This window comes from Rhamphochromis longiceps, linkage group LG6 (genome assembly GCF_057381845.1).
Source record: "Rhamphochromis longiceps isolate RC_006_pf linkage group LG6, R_longiceps_female_GT1.1, whole genome shotgun sequence".
In the NCBI taxonomy this organism is placed as follows: Eukaryota; Metazoa; Chordata; class Actinopteri; order Cichliformes; family Cichlidae; genus Rhamphochromis; species Rhamphochromis longiceps.
The window spans coordinates 44810821-44822424 of NC_140562.1; positions in this window are offsets into that span (position 1 = coordinate 44810821).

Sequence of the window (11604 nt, forward strand, 5' to 3'; positions counted from 1 at the left end):
AACCATTTAATAGCAGAGCAGGACGTGGTGTGAATATGTCTATGGCTACTCTATTCTTTTAACAGCTACATAAACATATAGATAAAAAGTAATTTTGAGTATTTATCCATTTTCTTCCACTAATGCAAACCAGAGGTGAGCTCATCCCAACTGACAAGGGGCAGGTTACACCCCGGACAAGTCGGCAGTCCATCACAGTGCCGACCAACGGTGCATTTTCCAGAAGAGACACCTGAGAAATTGGGACAATAGAGCGCAACCATTTTTCTCATAGCATGTTGCAGGCACAATTAAGTGGGGACATAAATCATGTACTTTTGAATCATGACGCTTCATTGTTCTTTTTGGTCCATTACTACACTGCTCCCGTCCTTTCATTATTTTAAGTTTGTGAGTGAATAGGATGCTGTGACTGATGTGTTTTGAAGAAGATCTTTTTTTGGTTCCTACCATCTCCCGAGGGAATTGTTTGGCTCTTTAGCTGCTCAATGCTTCACCACATTCACCAGCTAGTTTCTGACCGTGTCTGTCTGCTGTTTCATGCTGAGCAGGTACAGTAATGAGGGTTCATGGAAGTTTTCTGTTGCCTGCAGCAGTCAAAAACAATGCTATTAGAGTGAATGGCAGTAAACCAAAAGAGTGAAGTTACAGACCAGACACCTAAACGGCGAGCCAATAATCTCTAGCCAGAGGGGAGTCTGAGATTTTGGTGATACATCTTTGCAGATTCATGCAAGTGATACCTTGTTTTTGCACTGTCAGTGATAGATCGTTACTATAAAAGTATTAAATATATCTTCTTTAAAGATCCTAGCAAACTGTTCGGGTGGTTTTTAATTCATTATTTCTTAAATAATGGAGGAAATCTGATGGAATTTCTAAGTTCAGAGTTGAAGACAGATGTAAATGGAACTGTTTAAAATGAGAGAGGTGAGGCCGGGTAATGCGTTCGGGAGCTGACCACTCTGTAACTGTTCCCACTCTTCATCATTGTGCCTTCGGCTGAAACAGGGGTAAATGGATGAAATTGCAATTCAGACAGCAGTGGGTGCCCAATCAATTGCTTTTCAGATGCTTGTGTTACTGCCCAGGCATTTTAAACACTTGTCTGCGCCTCTGAGCTTTTTTCTTATGCAAGATGCTTCCACCAGACCAGCTCATCCTTTCAAATGATGCATTGATGTTGTCAAGCCACCCATATGCTAACCAACTAAGTGGTAAACCAGGGATGTATATTCTTGCATTTAAAGTTAAAGGCAGCAGAGACTTTACAGTTGTATTCTGGAGAGAACAAATGGTGATAATTAGTAGGATGCTGGGGAAATACAGACAGAGGATCGAGCTATTGTCTGTCTTTCTATCATCTCAGAGTAATCAAGTTATACATCGCATTTGATCCTCTGTATCTGAGTATGTGCTCAATGCACCAAAAGCCTTACAAGACTTCATTGTGAAACAAAGTCCCCAGTCACTTCCTTCAACTAAATGATGACAAAGCAGAAGTTATTTCGTTTGGCTCCATTAAGATTGTAACAAGACACTTGGTCTTTATCCACATATGTTTAAACTGTAGTTAAAAATCTTGATGGTAAATGGTCTGTATTTGTATAGCGCTTTTACTAGTCCCCCCTAGGGACCCCAAAGCGCTTTACACACCCAGTCATCCACACATTCACACACTGGTGGAGGCTACAGTTGTAGCCACGGCTGCCCTGGGGCAGACTGACAGAAGCCAGGCTGCCATATCGCGCCATCAGCCCTTCTGGCCAACACCAGTAGGCGGTGGGTGAAGTGTCTTGCCCAAGGACACAACGACCGAGACTGAACGAGCCGGGGCTCGAACCGGCAACCTTCCGATTACAAGGCGAACTCCCAACTCTTGAGCCACGATCGCCCCATTAACTATCAAATCAGTAATCCTTTAAAGGGCGGGATTTAGCATTGTTACATTAACGATGGTTTTGTCAACTTGAAAACAGTTTCCCTGCTTTTTATCAGCTTTTGGCTCCCTGCATGTTCAGGCTGTTCAACTCCACTGTCTCTGATTTGCAGATGGCTTAAAATGCAGATCCTACACCTCGCGTACAAAGGAAAAGACAGCCCATCGCTCCTGCCTTAACTGAGCTGTGCTGACGACCTGTGAAATACCAAACTGTATCATGTGTTTTTAAAGCCCTCCGTGGATCAACTTCACGATATGTCACAGATCTCATAACTCCATAGTTTGCCTGCAGGTAACAACTTCTTTTTGTCCTCCTGTCTCAGGCTTTGTCTGCTCTTCCTCACAGTAAATGGACTGACTCTTATGTAGCCTTTCTTTAGTCTACCTGAGCACTCGCAGGGCTAGATACAACATGCCTCATTCACACAAGCACATTTCTCAGCTTTTTCTGTCCAAGTGCTTTCTATCTAACATTCACTCGCATCACATTCATACTCCGGCTGATGCATCAGAGAGCAACATGGGCTTAGTATCTTACACAAGGATGTTTGGCATGCAGACTGGAGCAGCCAGGGATCGAACCACTAACCCTCCGATTAGTAGTAGATGACCTGCTCCACATCCTGAGTATTATCATTGTAATTATTTGGCTTGCGTTTCTTTTGTTTTGGAGACTTGTGATTTTAAGCTGTGCTCTAACTATAAAGCACTTTGCTTCATCTCCTGGAGTGACTTGACTAAAGCTCAGTCATAATGGAGAGGGAGCTCCTCTAAGAATTTACACATGTAAGTGTAAGAGACATTTTAGCTAATCTCAGGTTGGATAATCTAAGAGTTAGTCTCTGTTAAGGTTAACATGGTTGCTATAATGCTGGCAGCCTTCTGCCTCAGAGATTATGCAATACACTACACTGAAAGCCAGAAGCTGGATTTGTTTTGTGCAGACGGCTCTCATAAAATTGTGTGGCAGGGGCATGCTGTGAATATGGCACCAAGCATGACAGGAGAAGAAAACTGCTCGCGATTGAACATTTCATTAGGTCAGACGGAAAGAAACAGGAGAAAGAAGTTATTTTGGGTGTGTGTGTGTGTGTGTGTGTGTGTGTGTGTGTGTGTGTGTGTGTGTGTGTGTGTGTGTGTGTGTGTGTGTGTGTGTGTGTGTGTGTGTGTGTGTTGCAAACTGATCTTATAATTTTTACTCTTTTTTTTTTCTGGTTTCTAAAAGTTCCTAAACTAAAAATAAATTTACCTTGACAGAAATTAAAATCACAGGTAGTTTAACACTTCTGGCTGATATCAATCTGTTCATTGCCGTTACTGAATGCTTTAATTAAAATAATTATATAATCCCCTTTTCAAAAAATGCTAGCCTATTTTATGTTTTGAATAAAAATGTTGCTTCACTCACGTGTTGTGCGGTTTCCCAGCCAGTTCATTCTGAGACCGCAGCATCATCGCCTGCGACTTCCACATCGTCGCCTGCAGCGTCTGGTCCCGCCGCTGTCTGGTCCCACCGCCGCTACATTGTCATCAGATCCTGTTCCACCTCGCCTCTGCCGGCTGCTTTCCAGGCCTCTAGTTGGCCGTCGAGGCTGGTCTCCTGAGAAAGTTCGTCGCCGCCGCTGGCTTCGGGGTCGGCCTCCGGACCTGCTCTGTTGCCGCTGCCGCCTTCCGCGTGGCCGGCCTCCTGATTTGTTTTGCCTGTGTCACCGCCACCGTTGCTATCCGCACGGCCGCCCCCTGAACTGTTTTGGCCCTTGTGTTGTTGACCTCCGGGTCGACCCCCTGAACTTTTCATGGACTCCTGTTGATCTAGTTTGGTTTTTAATCTGTTTTCCTGGGTTCTTGAACTTTGTGCTCCTTGTTTTTTGGTTGCTTCTGTTTGTTTTCATGGTTTGGTTTCTGTTTTTGTGCCAGCAATAAAGCTGAGGTTTTCAGTTACATTTCCATCTCAGAGTCCTGCATTTGGATCCACATCTCCACCTGCCCGCACACACAGAGCCCTGACTAATTCAATATCATTAGAATCATTTAAACCCTATATTTATCTGAAGGGTACTACAAAGATAATATTTTAAATGTGTAAATTAACAAACACTGTGATAGGACAAATGTAACTCTTGAATTTCTAAGCTTTTTGCCACATTGTGATCAGTGCGTCTGACATGTTTGCTGTTTTATTACTAAGTGTTGATACTAATTAACCTCAGTGATTAACTTTTATTATTTGTATTATTTACACTAAATTAATTAATTAAAAATGAGCTTTTGAAAAATGAAACTTTTTTGATATGTTTGTGCTTCTTTTAGTTTGTTTTTTCTAAAAAAGAAAAGAGTCAGATGGACACTGAGACGTGATTCATGCTTAGTGCTCGCATCACTGTACTTACAAGTATCTACGTGCACACGCGTGCAGCTTGTGTTTCTGCATGTGTGACTGTGTTTATGTTTGCACATGTTTGTTTGCACATGCAAAAGCGTACAGGCTGCATCTGGCTGTCTACGTTTCACATTTCCATTCAGGCTGAGTGTAAGCAGGCTGGCTCCTAATGAGCCGATTACAGGGAGCAACATATGGTGTGTTCTGTATGGTTCTCCTGGCTCAGCCATTAGTGTTGATGAGAGCTGAGAGAGATGTGGAAATTGGGCGGGTCAGCTTAGTGAGAAGATTCAAATATGCGTCTGCATAGATGCACAAAGACGTTTCACAATGACACGATCTCTCTTGATGGAATGAACAAAGAAAAGAGATCTAGAAAGGTCCGCAGGGCTTTGAAACTTTTTCCATTTCATGTCATTATAAAATTCTAACAAGTCCACTTCAGATGGTGGCCAAATGCGCCACAACATTTAAAGAAACTGTTTTTAATTGATGAGAAAAAGCTTCTGGCAGATCAGACCGATGCATATTTAGGATGGAATAAAAGTACAAAAACACTCCAACTGAAAGACCCTGCTCATTAAGATTGACTCTTTCATACTGTTCTATAGAATAGATGCCTGTAACTGCATAATTAAAAAGTATGTCTGCTGTTGTATCAAGTTATCAAAGAAAAGCACCCTTTAGTTACTGGCCCCTGTTAACCAATCACACACTAAAATTATTTGTTAGTCTGTGAAACTTGCTTTGCTTTTCTGATGGTTAATTTACAATATTTTTATTAATACAAAAACAACAAACCCAATCCAAAAAAACAAAATTATGAAACATTGTGAAACATATAAATAAAAACAGAGTACATTTATGTGCAAATCTCATAAACCCATATTTTATTCACAATAGAATTCAAATAGTCCAGCAGCTGGTGCCTTCAGTTCCCAGACTTTTATAGACTGCTGTAAACAAAGAGGGATGCTACACAGTGGGACGCATGGCGCTAACACAACTGCTTTGAAATGTATTGCTGCCATTCAAGTTCATACATTTCCTCAGCTTAAACTGAGTTTGTTTTCTATTGTGAATTAAACATTTTTGCATTTTATTTTATTTACATGTTATACAGCATTGCAACTTTTTTTCAGAGTTGGTGTTGTACATCAGGTTCATCATGTGACAAAACCTCAGAGATCACTATGACACAGCACCTGCGGAGCATTTGTCATGAAATGCAGGATTTGGCAGATGGAATTCAAAACTTTAGCTTTATCAGCAGGGACAAAACGGTAAAAGGCAAAAAAAAAAAAAAAAGGAAGTTGTGCAGGAACAATCTGCAGGTAGACTAGACTGACAGAGACCTCACCATGCGGTAGATCCATGAGGGAGATACGGCAGAGTGGACACACCTGGGAATCTAACTAACGAGACAGAAGAAGCAAAACTAAACCTGACACACAAAAGATGAGGGACTATCAAAATAAAACAGGAAGTAACAAACATGGACACCTGACTGATTTCAGGGGGACATAAAAGGATGAAACACTGAGAGACGACTACAGCAACAGGAAGGGCAACAACCTTACCATATCACCCAAAAACTGTGTGAAAGCGACCGGATCAGAAACAAACTGCAGCATAAACAACAGGAAGAAGTCAGGCCTCCAAACTGCCCTACTACAGCCAATCACACGGTGCCCAAGATTTACAGTAAATTAAATCCATAAACCATTTTTTAAATTCTGAATCTGGATGTACCAAGCGTGAACATAACATCTCCCTTGAGCACCCAGTAAAACTTTGAAATATCTGAACTTTAATAATAAAATAATCCAAAATGAGAAGCCTTTTTATTAGTGCATAATTCAGGCTCATTGATTATTTATCGAAGTGACTGGGGACTGACTGCAGTCTGAAAGGTTATATAGCAAAAGCCTCCTGAAACATAATAAGCCAAAGTAGGAGGGACCATAAAGGGTTTTGATTTAAATGAAACCACGACGGGTTTGAGCTGGATTTTCAAAAGAAGGGACTCTCTGTGTTTCTGTCGTGTCACCTTAGTGACAGTTCACACTCCTTTGTTCTTTCTGTGCTTTCTCCCATTACTAATCTTTTTTGTATTTCACCTCTTAAGTCTGTCTCTCTCTGCCTCTCAGCATCTGTCTTCCTTTAAATCATTTTTACTGCTCTGCCACCCCCATTATCCTAATTTGTCTGTGTCATTTGTATGAGAAGTGGAGCTCAGATTAATGGTCGTGTCTTGATGAATTTGTGGTAAAAAATTTAGATGTAAAAGTGAACTTGCAAAAGTTGCATAGCTTCCTGATTTGATTTAAAAGTGTTTCATTTTGATCATCTTATATTTCTTTACAATTTTCACAAGCTGTGAACTAATTATAGGAGCAGAAAACCTGAACAGAGAAGAGAGACAGCTCCGATACTATATCTCTATCAATTTTAGGGGAGTATATATTTCATTTGCTGTCATTTATTTTGTTATTTGTTCATATATGTGTTCACTGAAAAAGTTATGCTTGTTCATTTAACTGAAGTTAAATTATTGGAAATGTCTCATCTCACCTCATCTGAATGTGACAGAAATATACTGAGGAAACAATTTCCATACATTTTACTTTGAAAACAGTACTGATGAATAAACATAGACCCAGAACTCATAGACACAGCAATGTAGGTCCTTATCTCGACTGTATCCCACTCCACTGAAATGAAAACATGCCATCCACACAGCAGGGATTCAGATTAAGGATCACTGGCAGTTCTCCCATAATGCATCACGTGAAACAAAAGACACAAAAAGCCCTCAGTCAGCTCCGTCCCACAGAACACCCGTCAGCTGCCTTTGACCCAACATGATTTTGATCATATTTGTCCCAGCGGTGTCGCTCTTCTGTAAACACAACAACCCCCAGTATAAAAAAGTATGAGTGGTGACAGTGGATACGATACATCCAGATACCAGACTGTGCAAGTCTCGTTCCTGTTGTGTAGAAAATTAATTATCTTAGAAGTTGTGAATTTATTTTCCATTAATACTTAATAACTATTCAATCACATGTTTTATATTTTTACAACAGAACGTGGTTAACACTGCTCCCCTATATCAGATCAAAGCTGCCTGGCTCAATGCGAGAGAACGTACGGTTACGTTGTAACCTTGGTTCTCTTAGTGAGAGACTATCTCTCCACCGTGAGGCCACTCGGAGACGCGTTCCAATCAAACGATCACCGGTGTCACATCTGCACAGCTGTTTTATACGTAAGCTGTGGGGCGTAGCCGGGCGTGCCGGAGTGTCTTAAAGAAATATCCACACGCCACGACCAAGGGGGTGGTACCCCGTACATATGGAATATGTAACCGTGTGGAGAGATAGTCTCGATATGCTAGAGAACCTCCTACCATCAACAGTACAGATACTGTCGTGTTCATAGGTGTTTGAAAAGTGATAAAATTTTGGTAATTTTGCCTCTCTCTGCATGACTACTGTGGATTTTAATCAGTGTTTTGAAGTGATTCATGATTGAAGTGTCGATTTCAGCTTTGATTTGATGGGCTTAACAAGTAATGTATGAACTGGAATCACAGCCATTTTTGCACTTTTTAGTTTTCCATATTCAAAGTTTAAAAGTAATTGGACAAATCGTTGAGAAGCAGTTTCATGGCCTGGCTGATGCCTGCTCCCTGGTTCTTCTGTGACAAATTCAACTGATAAAAGGTGGAGTTTGTTTGTAGGACTTGCATTTGATAGCTTTTCAGTGGAATGGAATCAATATGAGGTCCAAAGAGGAAAAGTGTTAAAATGTAGCAGCTTGTTGATTTAGCCAAAGAACAATTGCAGTGACCAGCTCACCAACCAAAGGGCCTGAAAGACGACAGAAGACTTCTTCTTTCTTTTCTCTTCTTTTTGTCAGGAATCAAGTACAAAAACATTCAAATAATGAAAAGATGCACTGTGCAAGATTTAGCTTTTTTCTTCTTTTTCCTTTTTCTAGCTGCTTCCACCTGTGCTTGAACAATTCAACCAACAAATAGAAAACATGAAAAACACATCACGAATGAACAAATTATACTAATATACATGGAGCTGAAAATTCAACATAAGAGACCAAACAACCAGCTAAAATTATTTCAAAACCACAGACAGTATCTAAATCCAATATATAATTTACATATAATATAATTTATAAATATCAAATATATCTCAATTATATGTAAATTCTTTCACTGGTGGAGAAAAGCTTGTTCACATTATTGAGCCAAGTAAAGAAGACTACATGATGCAGGTGTATTACTCTCTACGATGAAGACACATCTTCATCAGTGGAACTGTGGAGGGTGCAAACCGCTGGTTACACTCAGGAATAGGAAAGATTGATTAGACTTTCACAGAACATTTAAAAATGCACAAATCTGAAAAGAAAATCTTTGGAAAGATGAAACAAAGATGAACTCGTGCCAGAACGATGGGAAGAGAAAAGTAGACTGAATAAGAGAAACAGCTCATGAGCCAAAGCACATCACATTATCCGTCTAACATGGTCACGTACAGCTGCCAGTTGAACAGGATCACTTGTGTTTACCGATGATGCTGGCAGAAGTGGCAACATGAATTGTGCAGAGCTATATTCTCTGATTCTCAGATTCAGCCGAATGCTGTAAAAGTAATTGAACAGCGTTTTGCCGTCATAATGAAAAATGACCCAAAGCATCCTGCAAAAGTAACCCAAGAGTTTCTCGAGGCAAAGCAAAGGGGTATTCTTCAATGGCCAGTCAGTCACCTGATCTCAACCCAGCAGAGCACTCCAGTTACTGAAGAAAAACGGCACAAATAAACAGAAGCTGAATACAGCTATGGTGAGGCCAGGACTGTGCTTTAGCAGCAATGGATAGTTGTTTACTGTCATGGTCTTGCACCTTGGTGCAATTAAAAATAAAAATTGTGGTTATTTCTCCTCACCTCAAGTACTAGAACTCTGGTGTTTTAACACACACAAACAGAAATCAGCTGATTGTAGCAAGTAGTTTAAAGAAATTTCAGAAACCACCTATGCAGCCCATTACCCTCCACACTGGAGAGAAATCACTGGAAAATGTTTGATGTCTTTGTTTCCCGTTTTGCAGGACTCTGAGAAAGAGTGCAGCCATTTCAACCTGATTATTGCTTATTGCATCAATCACGTTCAAAGGCTTAAAGAGATTTCCTGACAGTACAGCTTAGCATCTCTCCAGGAAAACAATGTCCAAGCTTGATGTCAGCCACCAAACCCCCATCATCTGCTGTCAGTGTTTCAAGTCAGGAGTCATTACTCTGTTAAACAGTGATCCACCCCCTGTAGAAAAGAGGGGAAACGAATAGCCTCATCAACACAATTATTTTTGTCTCTATTTTTTTAAAGCACCATGACAGCTGGGGATCAGTTGATGGAAATATTTTCGTCCGTTGCCAGCTTCAAAGAGGAAATCCCCAGTCAGTCTCGCTGCTGCAGAGACGAGTGCTGTCCGGACTGTTGGCACACAGCTGCAAACGTAGACGTCCCCTGAAGAAAGTCTATTAGTGAAATTAAACATCAAAATCAACAATTTTTTAATCACTAAGCTAAACCTATTGCACCTGTTTGTTCAGGGTCTGTTTGGTCACCTGTTGAACTCAGCATTCAGCGAGGCAAATGCTCCTTCCAGTGTCTCACAACAGGGGAAATTGAAAGCTGCATTCAGACAGCTGCATTTCACTTGATGCTGGGTTAGTAAGGTCGCAGAGGCCTTTAGGCTTCAGTGGGAGAGGCTGGCTCTGGGTTTAATGAGCTTGGAGCAGACCCAGACTTTTGGTGTCTTTCATCCTTGTAGCAGCCAGTGTAGCCAGTTAGCTCTCCAAAGCACCAACCCCACCTCACCCCCAGCAGCTGTCTTCTCCTTCTTCACATCTCTTTCTCTCCAAGCCGTACTGTCTCTGTACCTCTCTCGGTTTGTTTCTCTACCTGGTCGAGTTGTTTCTTCTGTCGGATCGGCTCAGCATCAGCTATGATTGTGTGCAGCTTTGCTCTCCTGCCTTCTGGCTGTCAATGCGCTGCCTTGTTTCCTCCTGCTTCTGCTTCATTAGCTCCAGTTGCCTTTGGTATCGGGACACAGAGGGAAAGAATAGTATAGCTGTTCACACGCAAATCCTGAATTTACACTACAGTTTTGTAAAAGTGCCAAACATAGAACAGAGGTTACCTCAAGGTTAGGAATGCATAATGGAGTAAGGTTAGAATCACCAGACCAAATGATCTGTTTGTAAATAATAATAAAAAAATCTATGTATTGACGAGACCTCGCAAAAGGCACGGATGTTGACAGATGTGGTAGTTGGTACAAAGAGTCAATATGCACAATTGTGATTTTGCTGGTTTGTTTGATTCATAAATAAATTCCTGTAACATAAGTTAGACTATAAAGAACAAATCTGAAAGAAGTGAAGTAAGACTGAAAAATATGAGATTGATGATGTGGGATCAAAGAGCAGGAGAGAAAAGTGAGGTAATTTTCCTCAGTCTAATAAGCCCCAACCCCTGTCTCTTCATTCATCTTAAGGGGGCAGTGAGGGCAGCCTGGTGGGGAGACAATGCCGTACTGATGTAGTTGAAAGAGCTAAAGATCTTTGTTAGTGCCCAGATCAGGTGTCCCGGAGGCTGGCTTTGCTCCCAGAGTGGGTTCTCCCTTGTACTCTGACCCGCTTACAATGGGTGGTTAGTGGGATGTGCAGCGACTCAAAGTCAAACACATTTTCTTTCCTTATCTCTTTACATGGTTTTCTTCTGTATCTGTTTATTGGCACCTGACTGGAGAATTAGAGGCAACAGCTGTTTATGAAAATCAACCAACTCCTACTATAAAACAACAATATTGAAAAGAATTCCCATGATGCACTGAGTGTGTTTATACACCTCTCTGCATTTAATTATTACTTGTTATTAATCTCTGTCTCTCCTCCACAGCGTGTCTTTATCCTGTCTTCCTTCTCTCACCAATCACAGCAGATGGCCCCGCCCCTCCCTGAGCCTGGTTGTGCTGGAGGTTTCTTCCTGTTAAAAGGGAGTTTTTCCTTCCCACTGTCGCCAGTGGGGGTTTTTTCTCTGTATGTATTATTGTAGGGTCTACCTTATAATATAAAGCACCTCGAGGTGACTGTTGTTGTGATTTGGAGCTGTGTAAATAAAATTAAATTGAATATTGAAGATTTTCTATCAGTTCAATTAAGACGTCCTACACTTGAACGTAAACCAGAACACT